The 14268-nt window shown below is 40.8% G+C and overlaps 1 long non-coding RNA gene across 1 annotated transcript; it reads left to right on the top strand.

Moving 5' to 3' along the window:
• Positions 1-9150: 9150 nt before the first annotated feature.
• LOC148315775 (uncharacterized) lies at positions 9151-10456 on the top strand. Its single transcript, XR_015840595.1, has 3 exons — positions 9151-9487; positions 10054-10107; positions 10197-10456. It is a non-coding gene; the product is annotated as an uncharacterized LOC148315775 (long non-coding RNA).
• The last annotated feature ends 3812 nt before the right edge of the window (positions 10457-14268 follow it).

Raw genomic sequence — 14268 nt, forward strand, 5'->3', positions numbered from 1 at the left:
TGACCAGGGGGCGCAGATGGACGAGGACCAGTCTCTCCAGGGTCTTCATCAGATGAGACGTCAGCGCCACTGGTCTGAAGTTGTTGAGCTCCTTCGGATGGGGTGTCTTTGGAACCGGAACCAGGCAGGATGTTTTCCACAGCTGGGGGACTCTGCCCAGCTTCAAGCTCAGGTTGAACATGTGCTGGACGATTCCACACAGCTGGTCTGCGCAGGATTTGAGGAGCTGGGAGCTGGTCCCATCTGGGCCTGCCGCCTTCCTCGCCTTCATCTTCCTCAGCTGGTTCTTCACCTGAGATGTTGTGAGGAACAAGGCTGAGCAGGAGGAAGTGGTGGTTGTCTGATGAGGCTGGGAACTGGAGCCTGTGGAGAGAGAGAGGGGCGAGAGAGGGGGAGAGAGGGTCTTGTTCGCAGTGGCAGGAGGGGTGGGTGGGGGCTGCATCAGGGAAGCCTGAGCGGGGTCAGACATTTGATCAAACCTATTGAAAAATAGGTTCAACTCATTTGCCCACTGAAGCCCCCCCCCCTTCTGGGTCTTACCTGCTTGTCCGTGGCCTGAGATGGTCTTCAGGCCCCTCCAGACATCCCTGGCATTGTTCCGCTGCAGTTGTTCTTCCATCCGCATCCTGTAGGACAGCCGTCCTTACCTCCCGGATCTTCGTGTATGGTGTGTGTGTGTGTGCACGTGTGAGGACAGGGGCAAGAAGTCCATGTGTTTTTACGTTTCAGTGTCCAGTTTGAGTTCGGCATTCTCAACATTAATCAGGTTGTAATGGTACATTTGGGCAACAAACCTACGATTAACCATCGTCTTTGTCATAAAAATAATGCAACATGAACAGACTACACATAACAAAATGAAAACTATAATTATCCCTATATATTTTAAATTCTTCATAGTGGTCATAACATCAATAATTGTTTCATTTTTATTAAAAATTTAAATGCAGTAATGTACTCCAATCAAGGCTGATATTCCTTTATGTACGTCATTAATTTCCAAACAATATCTAATCTTTTTGTTCTGTGGCTTCAACATATTTATCATCTCATCAATATTAGCACCACAGAGTACTGAGTTTCGAGATCCTCACAATAGTCGTTCTCAAAATGATATTTTATTTTTATCAATTTAGCTTTGTTAAGGTAAGATATTTTATTGACAATCTAACATTAATATGCAAAGAACATGTACATTAGTACGAAATGTAAAAGAAAATTGTGGTGGGGGGGGTGTGAATTGTTTTCTTCTTGGTAGGGGGGGCATGACAGGAAATAATTGAGAACCACTGGTCTCGTCACACACCAGCTCGGGTTCATTCCCTACCAGAGAAATGACATTCCATGTCCCCAGAGCTAGGCGCTTTATGTTGCCGGGGATTGGACTGCCTTTGACTGCCTCCTAGCTCAAAGGAAACCCAAATTCTTTGGTCCCGCCCACTGGTAGTGAGCCGAAGCCCTTGTATTAAATAATAAATAAATACATAAAATAAAAAAATTAATAAATTTAAAAAACGGACCGATCCACTGCTTGGGTTAGTTTGACCCACCTTGAGATCCGTTCCCACTCAGTGACAGTGTCTACAAGCCACTGCCACCAGGCCAGTGAACCCAACGTCCAGGCAGTGACAAAAAACGTGATCAAATTACATTGCTCATCATAAGGTGTTTGTGAGACGCTCTTTGTATGTTTCCTCAATTAAGACCTGTTTTCCATTGGTGTATTTGAAAAAAGTGGTGAACCTGTTAAATTCACTACAAAACGTTAAGAAGATGAAAGTAATGTTTGAAGGAATATTATTTTTCTATCGACGTGCCGGCGGGCGGGCACAGATAGAGAGTGATAAAGCAGCACCACCCGCGCGGGGCGTGCTGACGAAAAGGCAAGCGCTCCTCCTCTCATCGCGTCCTTATTAAGACAGAAAAAAGACGCTGTTGAATTTGACCTATTCGCAGTTCGAGCAGGTGCTTAACGCTGGAGAATATCACCACTTCGAAGTTCGAACTGCTGTTGAAACGGAGAGGTAAGTGTTTTTCGTTGGGTTTTTTTCAAAACATGCGTCGAGTGCATTTGTTCATAGTTAGAGATAGTTGTGTGGAAAACACTATACAAAGTAGCACCATGGATGTGGGCCTACAACACTGGCCTAGCAAACATGTGCTCCTACATCGACATAATTGACGAGCTCCAGTTAAGCATTGAATAATTATAAAACGTCATGGTGCTTTTACTCATTTAAAGAACTAAACCGACGCGTATTGTCATCCGGTGGTCAGGTTTGCATTGAATGTGAGCACGAGGGACGCTAGCTTGTTGCGTTAGCTTTGCGGAGCTAACAGCTTGCACTTTTGTTATAGAACCACAGAATGCAAGTACCATGATAATTTCTGTCATTAATTTTTGTGTAAGACACGATGTTCACTGGTTAATTACATGATTCTTAAAGCAAAGGTTACTGTGAATGCAATTTTGGTAAGATTTTTGTAGTCGCACTGCATAAATCTGTCTGTGTCTGTTGTTTAAACTTCAATATAAACTATTATGGTTGAAATCGTTAATTGGGATGGAGGAATTGATATTTTTTTAATTTATAATTTATTTTTCTTACACTGATATTGTTAAAACTCCATTTAGCCCATAGTATTAATAATTCTCAACACAATACTGTCTTTTTTCTTTATAGAATAAACAATGCCTTCCCTGAGATGCAGGAAGTCCCCAAAGCAGGATACTATTGAACATGCAGTCAAGGGTCTGGACAAGACTGCAGAGTTAGAAGCGAAGTATATAAACTAATTTAAAGGTATGATGTTAACGCTTTTGCTAAGATATATTATTGTTTTCTGATAACCAAGCTGACATCGTTTTTTAAGTGGTTATTTTACATTAAGAGTGTCTTGACCTTTTCTTTTGCCACTTTTGTCAGTTTCAAGTTATTTCAGTGAGTGTGAAACCTGATGGTAGGAGTTCTATCTAAATTAAGGCTGTACTTGATGACGCCCTCCGGCATTTTTATACCACAATAGACCGGTGAACAAGTCCGATATTGATAGTCTAGTGTAAAGCACGTAATACGTCACAGAGATCACGTGACGCGATCCAATATGACTGTGTACAGTGTATGTCATTGTTTTGAAACTAAATAATCTTAAAGTTTTTTTTTTACGTAACCAGGTGCAATTGACATTTGTACTTTCAGTCCTAATACATACTGGCTAATGCAATGCTGGAAAATGAATTTTGGCTAGTCTGTTCCTTTAAAATCATAAAGAAGGGCTCTGCTCTATCCCTCACAAGAAGCAATGTTTCAAACCACCCTACATTAGTATAGTGGCCCAAATGAATATGATGACTCCTTATTTGTGTGCTTAAAAATATGACGAAGCTAACTTGATTTCCCTGTTAACTAGGTCGAGGAGTATTTACCAAGGCCCCTTTCAGGAAAGACGACTTTATTCTTTATTATGGAGTACAGAGGAAAATTGATAGATTCTGATGAATCTCAACGCAGGAAGATGGATGGAAGAGGCACTGTCTTTTTGTTTGACTTCCGCCGGCAAGAAAAAACTTGGAGGTGAGGCAAAGATTGAGATGTTATCTTATTTTTGTTTTTATTTAAAAAAATAAACACATACTCATCCCATAAGTGTTAGGGGAAAAATCATTCTCTAAGCAAAAATGTATAATTACTTTTATTCATGCGTTGAATCTGTACAAATGAAAATATAGATCATGAAGTCTCAAAGACAAGCTGTTAATAGGGTCTGATTCCAATAGAAATTTCTTGTATGATTTGATTTAGATTTAAAAATTGTGGATTTCCTATTTTTATGTTTTGTGTACACAAGATTGTCTCAAAGATTAATTTCTGACATTGATTGAATAATTGTTTTTTTTTTTTTTTAATCTATTTTAAGTGTTGATGCAGCTCAAGAAGATGGCAGTCTGGGAAGACTGGTTAATGATGACCACATGCACCCCAACTGTAAAATGAAGAAGATGACAACAGAGGACAGACCACACCTCTGTCTGTTTGCGCTCCGAGACATTGATGTTGGCGAAGAAATAACTTAAGACTATGGACCAGCTGGCCTTGGAGAACACAGGTTTGTAAGATGCATCTTTAAGTACAATAACGGAGCCCACTTGTGGTGTTCTGGTGATGTAGTTTCCAATTAGTTTGGCAATCTAATAAATGTATGTGAAGTTTCTATGGAAGTTGAACATGATGACTGACTGGGGGAGTTCTCCATTGTCCACTATCTGTAATTCAAATTTGTGGGTCTGAGTCAAAGTTTGGCTCTGCAGGAACAACGAACTGGTCAGGGAGTGACAGTATTACAAAGTTCTGCGTTACTCCTTTCTGGGCGGTGGCCCTGTTAGGCCATCATATGCCATATTGCAAATATCCCCATTGTGGGACTAATTAAGGACATCTTTATGTTGTGGTTTCCCTACCAGAACCAGCACCAACCCTGTATATTCATGATATAAAACACTGTTTCAATTTGATATTTAGCCTTTCTATACTGTAAAAATAGAAGACCCCAGGCTTTCCTGCGCTCCCTTGCCCAATTGGTGGTGTTCAGGAGACAACCTGGGACTGAAATATCAGTCACAACCAGTGTTGTTTTCGTCACTGATGACTATGACGAAAATACTTCGTTAACGCCCCTTTTTTAATGACGATGACAAGCTATACGAGGTTCTTTTATGACGAAAACATGACGTGATGTACATGAATTTTTTTCGTTGACTAGACAAAATTGTTAGCATGTGGTTCATAAATTATTTTATGTTGCTTTTAGTGAAATAAAGCCACAACAGTTGCCCAACAAAATGTTTTGCTTCTCTGCTTATTTTGGAGTAGTGAGTATTGATTCCACTGTTGCCACTTTTTTCTGTTTGTAATGAAGAATCCTTAGTAGTCCATCCAAAAGTCTTTGTTATTGGGTGGAAACCTTGAATGCCTTGTTTTAACTCAAATGGACTTAAACCCATCCATCCATCCATCCATCCGTTATCTGTACCGCTTCTCCTCACTAGGGTCGCGGGGGGTGTTGGAGCCTATCCCAGCTGTCTTCGGCAGTAGGCGAGGTACACCCTGAATTGGTGTCCAGCCAATCGCAGGACATGCATAGACGAACAACCATCCACGCTCACACTCATGCCTCGGGGCAATTAGAGTGTCCAAGCAACTTGCCATGCATGTTTTAAGAATATGGGAGGAAACCGGATTACCCAGAGGAAACCCACGCAGGAAGGCCGGAGCCAGAATCGTACCTACGACCTCAATATTGTGAGGCCATCATGCTAACCAGTTGGGCCACCGTGCCGCTTGGACTAAAACCTTTGTGAATAAATTGACGAAAACTAGGGTAAAACTTTTTTTGCGTTTCCGTCGATTAAAACTGGACTAAAACCCTTTTTTTAGTTTTCGTTGACTAAAACTGGACTAAAACTATAACGAATTGGGATGACTAAATGTGATGTAAACAAATCAGCACTTTGTCCAAATGACTTGGACAAAATCTAAAATGCCTGCCAAAAACAACACTGGTCACAACACGTGTCTACAGAAGATTAATTGGCATGGGCGAAATTAATTAGTTTTATTTCATTCATGAGCTTATGTTTTGTTTTGGGTGGCTAAGGCTTAAAATGTGTAAAAATCTAATCCAACCTCAAATATAATTAATTCAATAAATTTATGATGCTACTAAAACATCGAAGCAGCCTCCTCCAGGCTTTACAGACTCAGAAATGGAGGTATGCGTATCGTGTGCTCATCCTGTCGTGTCTCGAGATGTTAAAATTGCAGTTAGATAGACGTGTGCTGATTAGACAAGACTTCTAATATATCTGGTGTCACAGGATATTTGTCAGTGAATGTGTATGTCTGGTTTGAGGCTCACTCAGCTTTTTCTTGTGTTGTGGGGTCCAGTTGAGTTGAATTGCGAGTCAGGTATGTTGGCCATCTGACACCCAACTGTCAGGTTTGCGTTCGTGGGGCCCCCGTAGAGCCATTTTTATTGTTGACATAAATCATAGCTAATCATCTTTTCCTTCATTATCATATGAAATACAGTTAGGAGTTGTATGTGCCTTTACTATGTTATAATCTTAGAACCTACCAGCCACTACAGCTGTCCGACAAGAAGACTTTTGGCTGTCCTGTGCTCCATTGCGGCCCTGGTGGCGTTCAAAAGACAACCTGTGACTGAAATATCAGTCACAACATATCTCTACTGAAGATTAATTGTCATGCGCTAAAGTAATTGGTTTTGTTTCATTCGTGAACTTGTTCGTTAAAATGTGTAAAATTCTGATCCATTTTCTTTTTTTGAATTCATTAAATTAATATTCAACTTGTTCATTAGGATGGAGGACAACCGACAATGACTGAATCGGCTGAGGTTGATGCCACCAGAACATCGAAGCAGCCTTCTCAAGGTTTGACAGACTCTGAAAAGGAGGTATGCGTATCATGTGGTCATCCTGTCGTGTCTTGAGATGTTAAAATTACAGTTAGATAGACCTGTGCTGGTTGGACAAGTTTTCTAATATATCTGGACATAAATCGTAGCTAATAATATTTTCCCTCATCATCATATGATATACAGTTATGCGTAGTGTATGTCTTTACTATGTTACAATCTAAGAACCTACCAGACACTACAGTTCTCTCATTGGGAGACTTAAGCTTTCGTCAGGCTGTCGACTGCTGCATTGCCCTCTTATTGGCTTTAAGTACACAACCTGTAACTGAATTATCTGTCAGAACAGAACCTATGTGTCCACAGCAGGTGATTTGGCATGTGGATTCTTCAGATTTTTAGAAAATAGGTAAAATTGTGATCAAAAGTTTAAAATGTATAAAATTCTGGTATAGTTTGCAATAGTATATCTATTAAATCATTTCAAAACTTCTTAACAAGGATGGAGAACATTGGCTGTGACCGAATTGGTTGAGGTTTACATTACCAGGACCATTGAGCAGCCTCCTCAGGATCTACAAATTTAGGAATGAAGATATGCATCCCATGTTACAATCCTGTTATGGCCCGAGGTTTTGAAGTTGCAGTTACATATTGGGCTGGGCGATATGGCTGATAAGTACATAGCGATATAAGTATTTCATATGGGTCCATCGATACACATTGAATTCTTTTTTCGTATTATTTTATTCATTATTTTTTTTATTTTCCAATATTTTCACTGCCCTGTTAAAAAAACATTTAATGTAGTTTTCCTCCCGGGAGCTTTTTGTTACGGTCAATTAAGTGTTTTTGTTAAATATAGCTGCGTAGAATAATTATATGCATTATTATCGTACCACAATGTTTTGGTTTTGCAAATAATTTCCTAAAATCATTCTAATTTTATGACATTATTTTGTCATAATATCATTCATCAATATTTTAGTTTTTTTTTTTTTTCAAATAGAATTAAGACCTTTTTCTGTGCAGATTCCTCTGGGGATTAAGTATTTAATGGGTTCTCAATTTTCTCTTGGACTCTGATGCAACCCAGTCTCCTCCCTTGGACAAAAAATATGGGCTGAATCTTCCTTGGAATAACGACACAGATTCTGACGAATCATTGTCAAATCCTGCCCCTGAACTTTGTGCCTCAGACCCAGACCATATTACTATCCCAAGGCTCCGGAGGACCAAAAGTATACAGGTAAACAACCCATATAGATTTCAGGGAATCTTACAAGCAAATTGCATATATTTTATTGGTCTCCTGCCTTCTATCCTTTATATTTCGTTGTTGTTGTTGTTTTTTAGATTAAAAAAACAGGCTGACTTTGGAATGGAGAAGCATTATTACTCCAACTCAGATGACGGTGGAGATGAATATATTCCGGATACAAGTGAGGCCTCTGATTCAGACGGAAGTGAATCTTTGAAAATTGTGGACCCTCTCTTGAAGTCTAAGAATGCCTTCAGAGATTTTTCTCCCACACCACGAATCTCAAAAGCCACCTCAACGCAGGTTGTTAATCAAGGGCGTTCACCCGTTCGGAGGAGTAGCAGCACTGGTGTGATTCTTGAATTCTATGGCTCTTCAAATATTTGTGCAGTTTAACACAAATCATCCAAAATAGAATTCAAGCACATCTGTGACAGAAATTCAAATTCAGAAGTCAAAGAGAGAGAACAAAAAAAAAATCTAATGCTGCGCTTCTTCCGAAGACATATACTGTAAACAGTAAATGTATGTTAGGACAATCTTGAAAAAAGTATTAGAACACCCTTTACTTTTATTTCTTGTTAATTTTATTAACCAAAATATGTCCATTTTTATTACAGATTAATGAATACAAAATTAAAACTCTAATCAGCTACTTTTTAATCGTTATATTTGTATAAACAAATGTTATACATCTGTGTGTTAACTTATACAAGAAATGACGGAAAAGCAAGGGTGGTTTAGTATTTTTTTATCGTATATAGTCTGTATAATATCTTTAACCTATGCTGATGCTGTTTAATACTGATTTAAATAATAATAATAATGTCATAATCTGTTGGTTTTACATGAACAAAACCTTTCAAGCACTTTTTAAAATTCTAAATACTACCTCTTGTCAGTAAGTTGGTTCACAGCACTGCCTTGGAGTGAAAGTGTGTAGTGCTGAGACAGTCGGTATGTGCTGAGTCGTCTGACGTTTGTGTGACTGGTACCCAGGAAGGTAGCAAAACCAGGCAGTGTGTATGTCGTACCCAGGAAGGCAGAGAAACCAAGCAATATGTATGTGGTACCCACGAAGGCAGAGAAACTAAGCAGTGTGTATGTGGTACCCGGGAAGGTAGCAAAACCAGGGAGTGTGCATAGATACAGACCCCAAAAGTGATTAAAACCAAATAAAGTCCCCAGAAGATCATCTGTAGTCAGGTGAAGGACCCTGTACTTTGTTCAACTCATTTACTCCCTTAGACGTACAAAGACGTCTTTTAATGCAATGGCGCCCTCTACCAAAGACGTATAAGTACGTTTCCTGTCTTTTTTACGTCATAGTGTACATAAGGGTCTGATGCAACCTCTGACTGAGAATCAGCCTTGTCCGCATTGTGAATCATGTAAAAATCACCCAGCAGGGGGCAGAGGTGCAAAAGATCCGCCTTGAATCTGCGCCAGAGGTACAAATGGGGGGGCGGGATCCTGGGGTAGACTTATAAGTGTGGAGAGCAGCGTGGGTAGCAGCAGCATCGGCAGCACTAGCAGCAGTCGCATTAGTAGCGTTAGCAATGAAATCCTCCAAGCAAATGACGATCGAGGAATGCTTTTTTTTTAAAAAAAAGCTTCCTAAAAGCATCAAGGCGATGGAGACGCTTTGGTTGAGAGGATGACGCTTCGTCGTCGTCACAACAAAACGGCGTCTAAAGAGGGTGCGCGTGCCTTGCGGCCTGCATCGCCTGCCTTCGGACAATAGCCAAAGCAGCTGAGAGTCCTCACCAGATCCCCCCGAACGAGGAGGTAAGCGCTCGCAAGTTACCATTGAACATGTGGTTTTACCCCTCATGCTTTTATTGTACATATCATGCATCTTGCGGGCAGAAAATGTCGCGTAAATGTGCAGTTAGACGCGAGCTTGCTCGCTGACTTCCTCATCCGGCCGCCTCTATTGCACAATTACACGCGAGCGTAAGTCCTCGCCGACGAGGAAGTAAACGCTCGCAAGTTACCATTAAACATGTGGTTTTAGCCCTCATGCTTTTATTGTACATATCATGCATCTTGCGGGCAGAAAATGTCGCGTAAATGTGCAGTTAGACGCAAGCTTGCTCGCTGACTTTCTCGTCCGGGCGCCTATTGCACAATTACACGCGAGCGTAAGTCCTCGCCGACGAGGAAGTAAACGCTCGCAAGTTACCATTGAACATGTGGTTTTAGCCCTCATGCTTTTATTGTACATATCATGCATCTTGCGGGCAGAAAATGTCGCGTAAATGTGCAGTTACGCGCGAGCGCATCTCCTCCCCGACGAGGAAACAACAATACTGAATGGTGTGGTAATCATGCATACTTTCTAAAATTCACAGATTGTGCATCCCGCGGCAAGAAAGTTCCTCCTCGTCTTGTTGGTGTAAAGAAAGGTAAATTATAATATGAAACTTCACACGCCAGCAATAAAATGCAGCAATAAATATATATTTCCAATTGTTTGTATTTCTGTAATTTACAGGTTGTGCATCAGGAAGCAGTGGTTCCGGATGGCGTCACACTGGATGGCAACCGAGGAAAATCGACTTTACAGCAACCCCTGGACCACTGAATGCCGCTGCCCATTTGGAGTCTGAGGAGCCAGCTGATTTCCTGCAGCTGTTTCTCACGGATGAGCTTCTGCAGCACATCGCGGATGCCAGCAATCACTTCCCAGACAATTATTTTCACACAAACCCCAGTGGACAAACACAAGCTCGCCTATTTTCCACGGACCAGCAAAGCCAGACCACAACGAAAGTGTCGGGTCTGTTTGTGCAAAGGCAAACGGAGTGAAACAAGAATGTGGTGTGAACTATGTTGTGTGCCCTTGCATCAAGGCAACTGTTTTATTTTATATCACACAAAAAAAAAGTATGTATGACACTGATGTATTTCATTTTTGTACATAGTTCAACAGTTCAGTCCTTTAGTGTTATGTGCAAATAAATTTATTTTATCAAAAACATTTTTTGTGCTTTTTTTTGTTATTTTATAGAAGGCATGCATTATTTAGATGTTAGAGGTGTCATAAAAGCCATAAATAAGTGTCAAAATTCAAATTATGGTCAAAATGCATCAGTTTACAAAAAGCTCATTTTCTCAGTTTTTTCCCCAGGGATTGGAGTTTTCATGAAATTTAGCTATTTTCAAATGCCGATTGCTCAAGAATGGAAAAAGATAGGAACAAACATTTTTTTCTGTTGAAAGAAGAGAGTCTCATCTTTCTTCGGGTGTGCTCCATGTCTATATAGCATTAGAATACTATATTCTGTGGGCCTTGCAATATTAGTCAAAACCCAGGAAAACGCTGGGATTGAGCGGGTTGCTCCAGTGAAAATGGCTGGTATTTAATGAGTTAAGACTGGTTAGGACATCCGGCTCGCAGTCCCAAGGTGCAGGGTTCGATCCCGGGACCCAGCTTTCCTGTGTGGAGGTTGCATTTGTGAGTGAGTTTGAGCGCAGATGGTTGTTCGTCTTTGCGTGCCCTGCGATTGGCTGGCAACCACTTCAGGGTGTGCCCCGCCTACTGTCCGTTGACAGCTGGGTAGGCTCCAGCACGCTATCCTTGTGAGAATAAGCGGATTGGATATTACATGTATGTGTTTATGCCCTAGGCCAGGCGAGGGCAAACTACGGCCCGGGGGCCACATGCGGCCCGTTAAGTTTTAATCCGGGCCGCCGAACTTGAAAAAAATTTAATGAATAAACCTTGTTAATGTTTTATTTTCTAAACACTGTGGTTTTCAAAGACAAATATTATTGTTGGAATGCTTTTATTCACTTTCATTTAAAATTAAATGTATTTTTTTTCTCAGATGAGGTGAGGTTTCCAAAACACTCCATCCATCTGCTCCTGGTCCGGCCCCTCTGTCATATTTTAGAACCCATTGTGGTCCTCCAATCAAAAAGTTTGCCCGCCCCTGCCCTAGGCTTTGTGTCTTTGCTTGGTTGACTGTGTAATGAGTGTATGAATGCATTTCTTTCTACCAGACACCTTGGACTTCCCATGGCAGATTAATAATCTATTTTATCTATCCATCAGGGTCACGAATGTCATTTGATGAGTAGAGAATTTAGAGTCTCCAATTAACCTAATATACATGGATTTGCGCATGGAAACCTGAGAAAAAGCCCTTAGTCCTACTTTTCCATCTGAACCACTTTATCCTCACGAGGGTCACAGCCGTGACATCCCAGCTGACTTCAGAAAGTAAGTGGGCGACGACTCATGATCTCTTGGTTGAATAATATTGTTAGGGGCTCAAAATGGCCCTCTACAATAAAATGGCAGAAGAATATTACATACTCTCTGGCAGAAGAATATTGCGTTTTTTTTGTTTTGTCCAATTAACTTAAATAAAACTTGGGAAAATTTAATGATTACATGTAAACCAGCTGGTCTTCCCCATACCAAGCCCTGGCTAAAACTGACTGAAAAATGCATGATGTGTGCCTTTTAAACTCCTCGGCCCATCCACTATGCCAGGGATGGGCAAACTTTTTGATTGGGAGGGGGGGGGCACAATGAGTCCTAAAATACATTTAATTTTAAACGAAAGTGAACAAAAGCGTTACAACAATATATATGTCTTTGAAAAACCACAGTATTTAGAAAATAAACCATTAACAAGGCTTATTCATTTAATTTTTTTCAAGTTTGGGGGGCTGGATTGAAACGTTTAACGGGCCACAAGTGGCCCCCGGGCCGTAGTTTGCCCAAGTGCCCTAAGCCAATTGATTCTAAAAAATAACAGTTTTCTTCATCAAAACAACATTTTATGATCAACATAAATGTTAGTGAGTACATAAAGGTATACTCATTCGATCTATCATAACCCCATGCACTTAGACTGTACAAAAAAAAGAAAATTTTTATTTTAAAACCTAGTATTTCGCCATGACGTCACACGCTAGCGTCAAGTGCTTGGCGCTAAAAACCCGGAAGTAACAGCGGCGCTCGGTTTGAAAGTGGAGAGTTGTGCATGGTAGGCGAATTCGGGAGAAATGTTTGTTGAACACGAGGACTGTGGCGTAGAAGATGGTTTAACAGCGATCTAGTGCGCACCCAACCGTGATGGCTGACCAACGAAATAAATGCGGACCGACGGAGTGGACTGACAGGACGTGGAAAACAGGTGTGTGGCATGCGTGCGTGTGCACGAATGTGGGAGCGCGTTCACTATGGTGGCAGCGATCGCAAAGCAGCAGCACCACTCCTTGACAAAAGTATTGTACTTTCTCTGATGTTTTGGGTTTGCTCTGCTTTGGGGTTTGTAGTTCTGGCCACGCAAAAGTAACAAAGCAAGTTCTTGGATGTCTGCTTTTTTCTTGAACTGTTAATTGGTTAACATCGTGGCTCTTATTTTTATCTAATGTATGGAGTTTGGTGGCTATCTATATGCACAACTATATTAGTTGCACTTGAAATTGCATACAGAAAATTAGTATAAATAGGTTACGCTATAAAGTATAACAATATTAACAATCGTTATTGTTGTTACTGTTTATTTATTTTATTTTGCAATAACTGTGCTCCAAGCTTAGCTGTTGTGCCAGCTGCCAAGTAAAAATATGTAATCTCACTCAATAATAGGAATAAATACTTAACTAACATCTCAATTTTTCGGGTTGGGCTGTGGGGGAGGGGAGGGTGGCTGCCTGACATAAAGCAGACTGTCCTGCACATGCGCAGACCAGCCGAGTGTGTGAAGTGTGCGTAAGTGCAGTACCGGGACCGACCACTAGACAGCGATCCTGAGTAATTTTTCCGCACACACATTTCGAGCACACTCGTCTTGTTTTTGTGACCTTCCTGGGAAGCCCTGAAACTTTGACAGGACCTCCCCCTGAGCTTCTTATCACTGAATTCAATGCTCTTTTTTGTGGGGCCCAGATTTTTGGTCCCCACAAAAATTTTGGTCCCCTACAGTGGGTGTGCTGTCCGATGTTGGTCCCCAACATGTAGCTTATACAAACACACACACACACCCCTACTTGTTTTTGTGACATTGTTGGGCCACCTGAGCAAAACTCACATTGCTGGAACCACCCTTTCTAGTGGTTGTACAGCTCTGAAAAAAATCAGGCAGTGTCCAGGAATTTAGTTAAACACAAAAACCACTTCAAATTACCAATTAATGACCTGGAGGTCAAATGAGTGACTCAAGTGCATGTAATTCAGTCACTGTAGCCCAAAGATTCTCTGGGCCAGTGGATGAACCATTATTCGTCTTGGACAGCATTGAAGCAGGCCGTAGCCTGGTTTCTAAAGCTGAAAGACTTACTGACAGAGTAAAGGAAAATAGAAAGGAGTTAATCACATTAGGTGAAGAAGGCAAGATGAATTTATTCAAGAGAACTGTCAAAGGAAAGTATTTGACCTGCGACGACTTGGATAAAGCAGAAAGAGAACTTGTGAAATACTGTCAAAGGCGAAGTTTCAAAAAAGATTTAGCCATATTTGAAAAACAAAAAAGGGTGAAGAAAAGTAGCCCACTTTACAAGTTCAATATAGTACTTCAAGATGGTGTCATGAGGGTTGGTGGACAGTT

This window comes from Idiotropiscis lumnitzeri, unplaced genomic scaffold (genome assembly GCF_059441095.1).
Source record: "Idiotropiscis lumnitzeri isolate Australia: NSW breed Sydney's pygmy pipehorse unplaced genomic scaffold, RoL_Ilum_1.0 HiC_scaffold_40, whole genome shotgun sequence".
NCBI classification, from domain to species: Eukaryota; Metazoa; Chordata; class Actinopteri; order Syngnathiformes; family Syngnathidae; genus Idiotropiscis; species Idiotropiscis lumnitzeri.